Source organism: Globicephala melas, chromosome 9 (assembly GCF_963455315.2).
Source record: "Globicephala melas chromosome 9, mGloMel1.2, whole genome shotgun sequence".
In the NCBI taxonomy this organism is placed as follows: domain Eukaryota; kingdom Metazoa; phylum Chordata; class Mammalia; order Artiodactyla; family Delphinidae; genus Globicephala; species Globicephala melas.
In genome coordinates, this window is record NC_083322.1 from 102982625 (window position 1) to 102994323 (window position 11699).

The following is an 11699-nucleotide window of genomic DNA, read 5'->3' on the forward strand; positions in this document are numbered from 1 at the left end:
CTATCTTGTTGGAGAATGAGAATGACACAGTAAAATACAGGTTTGAAACGTCTGACTGCTCAACAGTTGTGCACCCTCCTCTGCCCATCCAGCTCGATTCTGCCTTCATTGCTTTGAAGAATCATTTTCTTTTCAACTGTTTCATGCGATTGTCTATTCCATCTTACTATTCTTAATTCTACTTTAATCCAGCGTGGTACTGGCACAAAAATAGACACATAGATCAGTGGAACAGAACAGAGAGCCCAGAAAGAAACCCACACATCTATGGTCAATTAATCTTTGACAGAGGAGGCAAGGATATACAATGGAAAAAAGATAGTCTCTTCAGCAGGTGGTGCTGGGAAAACTGGACAGCTACATGTAAAAGAATGAAATTAGAATATTTCCTCACACCATATACAAAAATAAACTCAAAATGATTAAAGACTTAAACATTAAGACATGACACCATGAAACTAGAAGAGAACATAGGCAAAACATCCTCTGACACAAGTCATACAATGGTTTTCTTAGGTCAGTCTCCCAAGACAATAGAAATAAAAACAAAAATAAACAAATGGGACCTAATCAAACTTAAAAGCTTTTGCACAGCAAAGGAAACCATAAACAAAACAAAAAGACAACCTACAGAATGGGAGAAAATACTTGCAAATGATGTGACTGACAAGGGCTTAACTTCTCAAATACACAAACAGCTCATACAGCTCATGGCTGACAGCACATGAAAAAATGCTCAACATTGCTAATTATTAGAGAAAAGCAAATGAAAACTGCCATGAGGTATCACACCAGTTAGAATGGCCATCATCCAAAAGTCAACAAATAATAAATGCTGGAGAAGGTGTGGAGAAAAAAGAACCCTCCTACACTGTTGGTGGGAATGTAAATTGGTGCAGCCACTATGGAGAACAGTAGGGAGGTCTCTTTAAAAATAGAGCTACCATATGATCCAGGAATCCCACTCCAGGGCGTATATCCAGAAAAGATAAAAACTACTTTGAAAAAGATACATGCACTCCTATGTTCATAGCACTATTTACAGTAGCCAAGACGTGGAAGCAACCTAATGTCCATCAAGAGAGGAATGGATAAAGATGTGCTACATGTATACAATGGAATATTACTCAGCTATAAAAAGAGAATGTGGTTGAGAGTCCGCCTGCCGATGCAGGGGACACGGGTTTGTGCCCCGGTCCGGGAGGATCCCATATGCTGCGGAGCGGCTGGGCCCGTGAGACATGGCCGCTGGGCCTGCGTGTCTGGAGCCTGTGGTCCGCAACGGGAGAGGCCACAACAGTGAGGCCCGCGTACCGCAAAAAAAAAAAAAGAATGAAATAATGCCATTTGCATCAACATGGATGGACTAGAGATTATCATACTAAGTAAAGTAAGTCAGAAAAAGACATATCATGATATCACTTATATGTGGAATCTAAAATAAGTGATGCAAATGAACTTATTTACAAAAGAGAAGCAGACTCACAGACATTGAAAACAAAATTATGGTACCAAAGGGGAAGAGGGAGGAGGGATACATTAAGAGTATGGGATTAACAGATACATACTACTGTATATAAAACAGATAAACAACAAGGACCTACGGTATAGCAGAGGGAACTATACTCAATATTTTGTAATAACCTATAAGGGAAAAGACATTCATATATATATGAACCTCTGTGCTATATACAACACTGTAAATCAACTATACTTCAGTCAAAAAAAAAAAAAGAGAGATAGGATTAACATAGTGCAAAACTGAAATGAATCCAGAGTCAGAAGTTCAGCCACTGGTCCCATTCCTGGGCACATGATGAATTTGGGACCTAAGCTAATAGACCGAATAAAGGCAGCTCCACCTTTGCTAGGAAGATCATGTCAGTATACATTTGTCTCATGAAAGGGAGGAAACTGTTTCCTGTGTTTTCAGAGAATCTCTGCTAAAGTTCCTGCTGAAATCCTTGGGATGGAAGTAAAACTAAGCAGTCCTGAAACAATCACAGATGTTGCCAAAGCAGAATTATTGGTGTTTTAATAAACTGATAACCAACCCACCAATTCCAGGCAGAGCGGACATGATTCAGTAAAGCAACACGTGGGGTTGTAAAGCGCCTACTGTAAATGAGCCAGGGGCCCTACCAAGAACTGATGCTCTTCCTGCAATCCTTATGTCAGCAGCTCATGGGAATAGTTTTTCCTTTGTAATCACACTTTTCCCAGCCTTTCATCTGTTGAATGGGTGCAGGACATCTAGAACAGGGCTGTTCAATATATATATATAATGAGAACCACATATGTAATTTAAAATTTTCCAGTAACAACAGTTAAAAAGAACCAGGTGAAATTAATATCTAATTATTGTCATTCCAACATGCAATCAATGTAAGAATTATTCATGATATATTTTACTTTCTTTTTCTTGTACTGAGTCTTTGAAATCAGTGAGTATTTTTCATTCACATCACATCTTGATCTAAGTGACCACATCCAAATACTAGATGGTCACATGTGACCGGTGGCCGCCACACTGGACAGAGCAGGTCCAAAGATGGTATATTCAGCCCCATATTTGTAATTAAGGTAAGTAGTTCTCTTAAACTCTGTGTTGTATATATGCAGTCAGCCTTTTTTTTTTTTTTTTAACATCTTTATTGGAGTATAATTGTTTTACATTGTTGTGTTAGTCAGCCTTGTAGGAAGTAATTTCTATACCATTAAAGCTAACGTTAAGAATCTGGCTTCAGGAATTGGTGAACTTCATACAATGTCGGCTTCAGGGCAAACAGTTCCTCATCATGTTACCTCAGTACTGCAGCAAATGTGACAATGATCTTTAAACTCTCCCAGGCTTCATTGTCAGGCATTTTGTTGTAGCCCAGGCTCATTCTGTCATCCAAAATCACTGTCAGAGGTAAGTACTTACTATAAAAAAGAGAAGGTATATAAAAATAGAAATGCTTAAAAACAATAATGCTTTTATGGACATAAATTTTCATTTAAAAATGTCTGTAAAATTGTTGATATTGAAGTTCGGAACTCACAGAGTAGTGTGTATTTAATATTGCATTTAACTTCTTGTATCATGTTCTTATGTTCTCTTTAATACTTGGGGTAGATGACTGAATATTGATGAATGTTTCATATTAAATCACTCCTTTAGAATAAATGGCAAATTATTATTCAATCAGCACTGATTAAACATCTAACTATGTAATATATGAATATATATGCATATTTAAATATATATCCCATCTAAATTAAAGTAAAAACAAAACTAATATATATATATGATATATGTGTGTATATGTTTGTATATATATTTTAAATACATCTAAAATGTAAGTGAAAATGATAGTAAGAAATAGGACAAAGATAAGAAATGAGATATAAAACCTCCAAATCACCAGAGAAAAATAAAAGCAAGGAAAACCTGATCAATCCAATGAAAGAGAAAAAAAGACTTTTTAAAAAAGGATGAGGAAAAAAAAGAATAAAAGCTTAATAACAGAACATTTTAAGTAAGATGTCAGAAAAAAGATTAAATACTTCAGGTTCAAAATAAATGGGAAGAACTTGATTAATAAAGCCTCATAGATGAGGTAAAAAAGGCAAAGTTCAATGATATTTTCTTTATGAAGTGAAACAAGAACGGTGACAATAAAGGGATGGAGAGAGATGCAAGCAGGAAAGTGCTGACAACAGCGGGAGGGGCACCCTTACTCCCAAGGAGAGAGGAATCGGGGTCAAAAGCAGTAAACTTGGTGAGGAAAAATATTTCATGTTGATAAAAGTTTCCTACCTTTCACACCATTCGTGAACCTTTACACGTGGAGTCAAAAGCATCAAAATCAACAATTAACGACTACAAATGATGAAAGCACCAGCAGCAATGTGAAATATCCATGGTGCTCCGCGCTGGTAAAACTTTGGAGAGCAGGCATTGCGCACACTGCTGGGGGAGAGGAGAGGTGAGTCCAGCCTTGCAGGAAGGCAGTCTGGTCACAGCTGCCTAGAAATGCCTCCACTGCTAGGTACGTATTACATAAATACGTTCATGGAAACATTTTAATATGTGAAAACTAGTGCAGACATCTACCAATGGAGAATCGTTAATCTGGTCCACGGGGTTTTAGTAGTGGTTTTTAAGAATCAAGTCGATGTCTGCATATACACTGATGGGAAGAGAGCTCCAGGCTCCATTGTTCATTGAAACGAGCAAGTTGCACGGTAAATCATGTGTCTCTGTGTAAGCAAGGGAATGCAAAAATGCTCCAGAAGGTATGCAGTGACCATTAAGACTGCTTACCTCTTGGAGTGAGGTTGGAGGAGGTGGCCAATTTCCATATCTGACAACAATAATGTACTCTTTTTGTAATTTTTAAAAACTCAGTGAAATAGTATTTTTAAGGTGTTGAACATGGCTTTGTTGAATAATGAAAGTTTTAATTTTTTTTAATTAGAGGAGCCATGAAGTTTGCTAGTAAGGAAGAGGCAAGGGGTGAGAACTGAAAACCCTATCATAAATTCCTTTTAGAAAATATTATGCATTTCATATGGAAAATGAGCCTGAAAAGATGATGACCAAACAGAAAATAAATCTTTAAAAACCAGGGTGGAAGGCTCCCCGTTTTGCACATACATATAATTGTATTTAGAAGTAAACCTCTCAGAATCAGAATTTGTAGCAAATATCATTCATCCAACTCCAAATTGAGCAGGACCATCAAAATTGCTTTAAAAAGTAGCTGTGAGACAAATACAGATTTCATCTGCATTTTAAGAAACTGAATGCTCAGAAACCCATTATACAAAGGAATCTTTGAGAAAGCAACATACATGCATAACATCACAACAATGACCACAGAAGTGGTTAAATTCTATTTTATCAGAGTTTGGGATGCAGATAATGTTGGGGCCTCATATCTGGAAGAAACGGCATGGCCATAAATATGCTTCTGACCCTGTGGGACATGGCAGCCTGAATGTATGAATTTTTGAGACATAATTTCACAAAATATAGGAAATTGCTATAAAACTAGGGCACAATTGCAATTTAAGGGAAATGGTGCAGATAAATCTATTTTAGTGGATAAGCTTAGTAGATGCAAAATAAATATGTCAGGACTTCATTATTTATTCCTCTCCACTGGCCTAAATTAGAGTGGAAAATGCACACAATATCCAGCCTGCAATTGTACACAGAAATGAAAACAATTTGTTTTCCCTAAACCATTTTAGTATTTTGGAGACACTTAATCCTACTGTATAACTAATCTCAGAGGCTCTTTCTGACGCAACTCCACTACGTGATCTATTATGTCTCTTTTTGTGTCACACATTACCTAGGCTCACCACTGAAAGAAGTTCACAAATGCCCTTCGGGTCAAGTGAGTCTCTCTGGACTCTAAGGTATTTTCATTCAGCAAAATTTAGGTTAGTGAATTGGACAGAAAGAGCTGCCTGTCATCAGTACCAGACAAAAGGGCAAATGGGGATGAGCCCAACACAAAAGGCTGTGATACCTTCCAATTCGGTAACTCTTGGTTTATTGAGCAATGTGATTAAGTCATGAGCGAGGCTTGTCTTTCTTGCAGCCAACACAACAGATAGATTAAGAAGGGGACCTAAAAGTCTAAGTAAACTTTTACGATTCCAAACTCTCCTAAAATTCTACCTAAGTTGAGAAATCAATTCATAGATATTTATCCTAAGAAATGGGGAATTCAGTATAATATTTCCTTTATTATATTAAATTTGCTAATTTATGTAAAAAATAGTACACATTTTATCATGTCCTAGAGAAAATAAGACTTTTTTTAAAGGCAAAGAAACAAATTCCCTGATAAAATTCTATAAGTAGTGTTATCCACTTATGATAAATGAACTCCTCTAAGTTTAGTTATCAACTTGAAACAGGAGAAAGTATATTAAAAAGACGAAGCTGAATTTTGCCTGAGAAAAAAGCCCAACACATTTTCTAAGGAAACCATAAAAGTATGTACAGGTCCAGGGTCAAAAAGTGAAACAACTGAAATTGGGTCGTTCAAGCATAAAAATCAAGAATATAAAATTCTAGGTACTGGGATTTAAGAATATTTGCTCTCCTTGTCTCTTCTTGATGTTTTATGTTTTATTTTTCATAAGGATAATCAGAGACATGCTCAGACATTAAAACATTTTTTTCTTTTCTTTCTTCCATTTTCCCCCATTCTTTATCTTTTCTTCAAGTGTTAATTTAAGCCTTCTGATTAGTATTTGGATACATAAGGAGCTTTTTAAAAAAATTCTTATTTATTTTTATACAGCAGGTTCTTATTATCTATTTTATACATATTAGTGTATATACGGCAATCGCAGTCTCCCAGTTCATCACACCACCACCACCTCCCGCCGCTTTCCCCCCTTGGTGTCCATACGTTTGTTCTCTACACCTGTGTCTCTGTTTATGCCTTGCAAACTGGTTCATCTGTACCATTTCTCTAGATTCGACATATATGCATTAATATACGATGTTTGTTTTTCTCTTTCTGACTTACTTCACTCTGTATGACAGTCTCTAGGTTCATCCACATCTCTACAAATGACCCAATTTCGTTCCTTTTTATGGCTGAGTAATATTCCATTGTATATATGTACCACATCTTCTTTATCCATTTGTCTGTCGATGGGCATTTAGGTTGCTTCCATGACCTGGCTATTGTAAATAGTGCTGCAATGAACATCGGGGTGCATGTGTCTTTTGGAATTATGGTTTTCTCTGGGTATATGCCCAGTAGTGGGATTGCTGGATCATATGGTAATTCTATTTTTAGTTTTTTAAGGAAGCTCCATACTGTTCTTCATAGTGGCTGTATCAATTTACATTCCCACCAACAGTGCAAGAGGGTTCCCTTTTCTCCACACCCTCTCCAGCATTTGTTGTTCGTAGATTTTCTGATGATGCCCATTCTAACTGGTGTGAAGTGATACCTCATTGTAGTTTTGATTTGCATTTCTCTAATAATTAGTGATGTTGAGCAGCTTTTCCTGTGCCTCTTGGCCATCTGTATGTCTTCTTTGGAGAAATGTCTATTTAGGTCTTCTAACCATTTTTGGATTGGGTTCTTTTTTTTGTTTTAATATTGAGCTGCATGAACTGTTTATATATTTTGGAGATCAATCCTTTGTCACTTGCTTCATTTGCAAATATTTTCTTCCATTCTGAGGACTGTCTTTTCATCTTGTTTATGGTTTCCTTTGCTGTGCAAAGCTTTTAAGTTTAATTAGGTCCCATTTGTTTATTTTTGTTTTTATTTCCATTTCCCTAGGAGGTGGGTCAAAAAGGATCTTGCTGTGATTTATGTCATAGAGTGTTCTGCCTATGTTTTCCTCTAAGAGTTTTATAGTGTCTGGCCTTACATTTAGGTCTTTAATCCATTTTGAGTTTATTTTTGTGTATGGTGTTAGATAGTGTTCTAATTTCATTCTCTTACATGTAGCTGTCCAGTTTTCCCAGCACCACTTATTGAAGAGACTGTCTTTTCTCCATTGTATATCCTTGCCTCCTTTGTCATAGATTAGTTGACCATAGGTGCATGGGTTTATCTCTGGGCTTTCTATCTTGTTCCATTGATCTATATTTCTGTTTTTGTGCCAGTACCATATTGCCTTGATTACTGTAGCTTTGTAGTATAGTCTGAAGTCAGGGAGTCTGATTCCTCCATCTCCGTTTTTTTCCCTCAAGATTGCTTTGGTTGTTGGGAATCTTTTGTGTCTCCATACAAATTTTAATATTTTTTCTTCTAGTTCTGTAAAAAATGCCATTGGTAATTTGATAGGGATTGCATTGAATCTGTAGATTGCTTTGGGTAGTACAGTCATTGTCACAATATTGATTCTTCCAATCCAAGAACATGGTATATCTCTCCACCTGTTTGTGTCATCTTTGATTTCTTTCATCAGTGTCTTATAGTTTTTTGAGTACAGGTCTTTTACCTCCTTAGGTAGATTTATTCCTAGGTATTTTATTCTTTTTGTTGCAGTGGTGAATGGGATTGTTTCCTTAATTTCTCTTTCTGATCTTTTGTTTTTATGTATAGAAATGCAAGAGATTTCTGTGCATTAATTTTGTATCCTGCAACTTTACCAGATTCATTGATTAGTTCTAGTAGTTTTCTGGTGGCATCTTTAGGATTATCTATGTATAGTATCATGTCATCTGCAAACAGTGACAGTTATACTTCTTCCTTTCCAATCTGTATTCCTTTTATTTCTTTTTCTTTTCTGATTGCTGTGGCTAGGACGTCTAAAACTATGTTGCATAAGAGTGGTGAGAGTGGACATCCTTGTCTTGTTCCTGATCTTAGAGGAAATACTTTCAGTTTTTCACCATAGAGGGTGATGTTGGCTGTGAGTTTGTCATATATGGCCTTTATTATGTTGAGATAGGTTCCCTCTATGCTCACTTTCTGGACAGTTTTTATCATAAATGGGTGTTGGATTTTTTTTTAATTAATTAATTTATTTTGGGCTGTGTTGGGTCTTCATTTCTGTGTGAGGGCTTTCTCTAGTTGTGGCAAGTGGGGGCCACTCTTCATTGCAGTGCATGGGCCTCTCACTATCGCGGCCTCTCTTGCTGCGGAGCACAGGCTCCAGACATGCAGGCTCAGTAGTTGTGGCTCACGGGCTTAGTTGCTCCGCGGCATGTGGGATCCTCCCAGACCAGGGCTCGAACCCGTGTCCCCTGAATTAGCGGGCAGATTCTCAACCACTGTGCCACCAGGGAAGCCCCAAAGCAGGACTTGTAAGTGACCAACTCGTCATTGTGACCAGACACGGGGCTTCCAAGCATAGTGTGGAAGGTGCTAACTGGTTCCTGCTCATAGTGAAACACAGGAGGAGAGTTGGGTACCGATAGAAGAACCATCAGACAAAACAGAACCAGGGCTTGATGATTCTCAAAATCCTCAGCCTCTCCAGATGGCAAAGGTGCTAAAATTAAGAGATTTATTGTCAGGAAAATGTCTCAAGGAAAAGCAGAGCGTGTCACTTCAGAAGGATGAAAAGTTCAGAATACTCACTCACACAAAAGACACTTTGGTGCCCCACAGACCCTCCCCATTCAGCTGGCTGGCCTCTGTCCCTTGGCCGTGCTCAGGGGCCATGGAACAGGAGGGATGGTCTGAGGGCATCAACATCCCTCAGGTGTCTGATGGGGTCAACCCACCCAAATCCACAGAAGGCTCATACAGTATCTGAGAAAAACCGTCTTGGTGGAAACACTGTCAGCTTAGACTAACAGGGACAACGAATAAAGACGAAGGTGGATGGCAGACTCTCGAACACTTCCGGCAGAAAACTGGCAGGTGAAACTGCTCACCTGCCAGTACCTTCCATGAGAAAGGAAGGATGGCTCAGAGGGCAGAACCCGAGACTCGGAAGGCAGAGCCAGGGCCACGGGATCTTGTACTCAGGCCTTGAAACTGAAGCCCCTCCCGGCGTTAGCCTGGTGGAATTTCAGAACCTCTCGGGGTCAGTGCCACCCACCTGAGTGCCTCTCCCGGGTCCCCATTTGGCGTGAGGGTGTGGGTAGCTGCTTTCCTACCATTGTACTCAGGTTGTGATGGGGTAGACAGCTTGTCTCTTTCATTTGCAGGCTCTCAGATCAAGAGATTTTGAACCCCAGGAACTTGCTCAGGGGCCACATCTGGACCTGGACTTGACTTAGGTGATAAGAGTTTGGACTTTGAGTTGAATGGGATGAGACTTTTCAAGGGGTGACTGTATCTTACAGGTGTCAGGATAGAGTCACTGGGGCCAGTGGGTGGATTCTGGTGGATGGACTACAAGGCAGTTCCCAGGATCCTGACTTCATTTGTTCATGGTTTCCTGTAATTCCCCTCTCCTTAAGGGGGATTACAGGAAACCATGAATACAATGCAGTAAGTCCAGTACATACAAACCTTCAAGTTGCGAACTTTCAAAGATGCAAACATACGTTCCATCAACGTCAGGCATGAGTGAAGTTGCAGCTGGCCCTCCGTCCCCTGTTGCTGATGACCCTTCAGCTCTACCATCTCCCACCTCCTCTCCCTCCACCAGTCAGTAAGTCTTCTTGCCTGTTCACTCGATGCCAGCCCCTGTGTGCCAGCTGTTGTACTGTACTACTGTACTTTTCAAGGTACTGTGCTGTAAAATTAAAAGTGTTTATTTTTTGTGTTTGTTTTTTTATGTACATATTATTTGTGTGAAAAGTATTATAAACCTATTACAGTATGGTACTGTATAGCACTGTTAGTGTGTACCTAGGCTAATTGTGTTAGTTGGGTACCTAGGCTAACTTTGTTGGACTTAACGAACAAATTGGACTTACGAATGGGCTCTCAGAATGGAACTCGTTCACATGTAGGGGACTTACTGCATAGCAAAATTGATCAGATGTCACCTCCATGATTAGTTCTCAAGGGCCGGTTTCTAGCTCACTCCTCTCTTGCTGCCTCACTCTGTGGGTGGACGGCTGCCATGTGTGAGCTGCCCTGTGGAGACCTACACAGCAAGGACAGAGACCTTTAGCCCATGGTCAGCAAGGAGCTGGGTTTCTCCATCCAACATCCCGAGAGGAATTGCATCTTGACGATCCCATAAATGAACTTGAGTGAATCTCCCCCATTTGAACCTTCAGACAAGACCTCAGCCCAGGCAAACCTTGTTTCCAGTCTTGTTGGATGCCTTGAACCAGAAAACCCAGCTAAGCTGCACCTGCATTCCTGACCTCCAGAAACTGTTAGAGAACAAATGTTTCCCGTTTGAAGCTGCTAAGTTTTGGGATAAGGTGTGTATAGCAATAGGTAACCAATAAGGCCTGTAAAATGATATTTCTTGCACACCTGAGTTTGTGGCCTGAAATTCAAACATATAATAGTATGCATAATTTCACTGCTAACCATATATGTTTACCCCTAAAACGCTTGCAGTAAAAGGAAGACTTATGATTTGCTTTCATAGATTCCGTGATGTCTTTCCCATAGCTACTATTTATTTAAAAACTCAGGGATCCCACTCCTTATTTGAAACTTGCTAGCTCACCCACTTTTTTTTTGTTCTGATTAAAACATCTCCTATTTTATTCATTAAAAATACTTCCTATTTAAAAATTTCAGACTTACAAGAAGTTGCAAAAATAGTACAGGTTTTGTACCCTCTCCCAGTTTCCCCTGTGACAACATCATACCTAACTGTAATTCATCATAAACATCATCTGCTCTATTTTTTGAATAGAAGAATAAGTCTATTTGGCAGATTTATAAGTAGGAGTTCACCCTCCATGGAGAGTCTCTCTGCCACTGGAGCCTTCCCCCAAATGTGGCTTCAGATCGTCATTCTTCTCTTGTTTAACAGAAATTATTCCAAAGATTGATGGGAACCAATACCTCTGTGCAGGCCTTACACTAGGCTGAATCCCACAAAATTGCCCATTTGGACCACTTTTTGTACCACATTGGACCACCTAAACCATGGAACTTCACAGGGTACAAGCTGATAGGAAGATGATTCTGCTACTTCCCAGGCCTCGGGTCATCACTGGTCAGTGGTGCTAGATATGACCACCCTCAGCCTCCAGCCTGCTCTCGGGTCTCCCCTACCCCCGTGACCCTCACAAGCAGGATGCTTCTTGGAGGAAACCGGGCATGGATGGTGTTTCCAGCAGGTTCTCCATC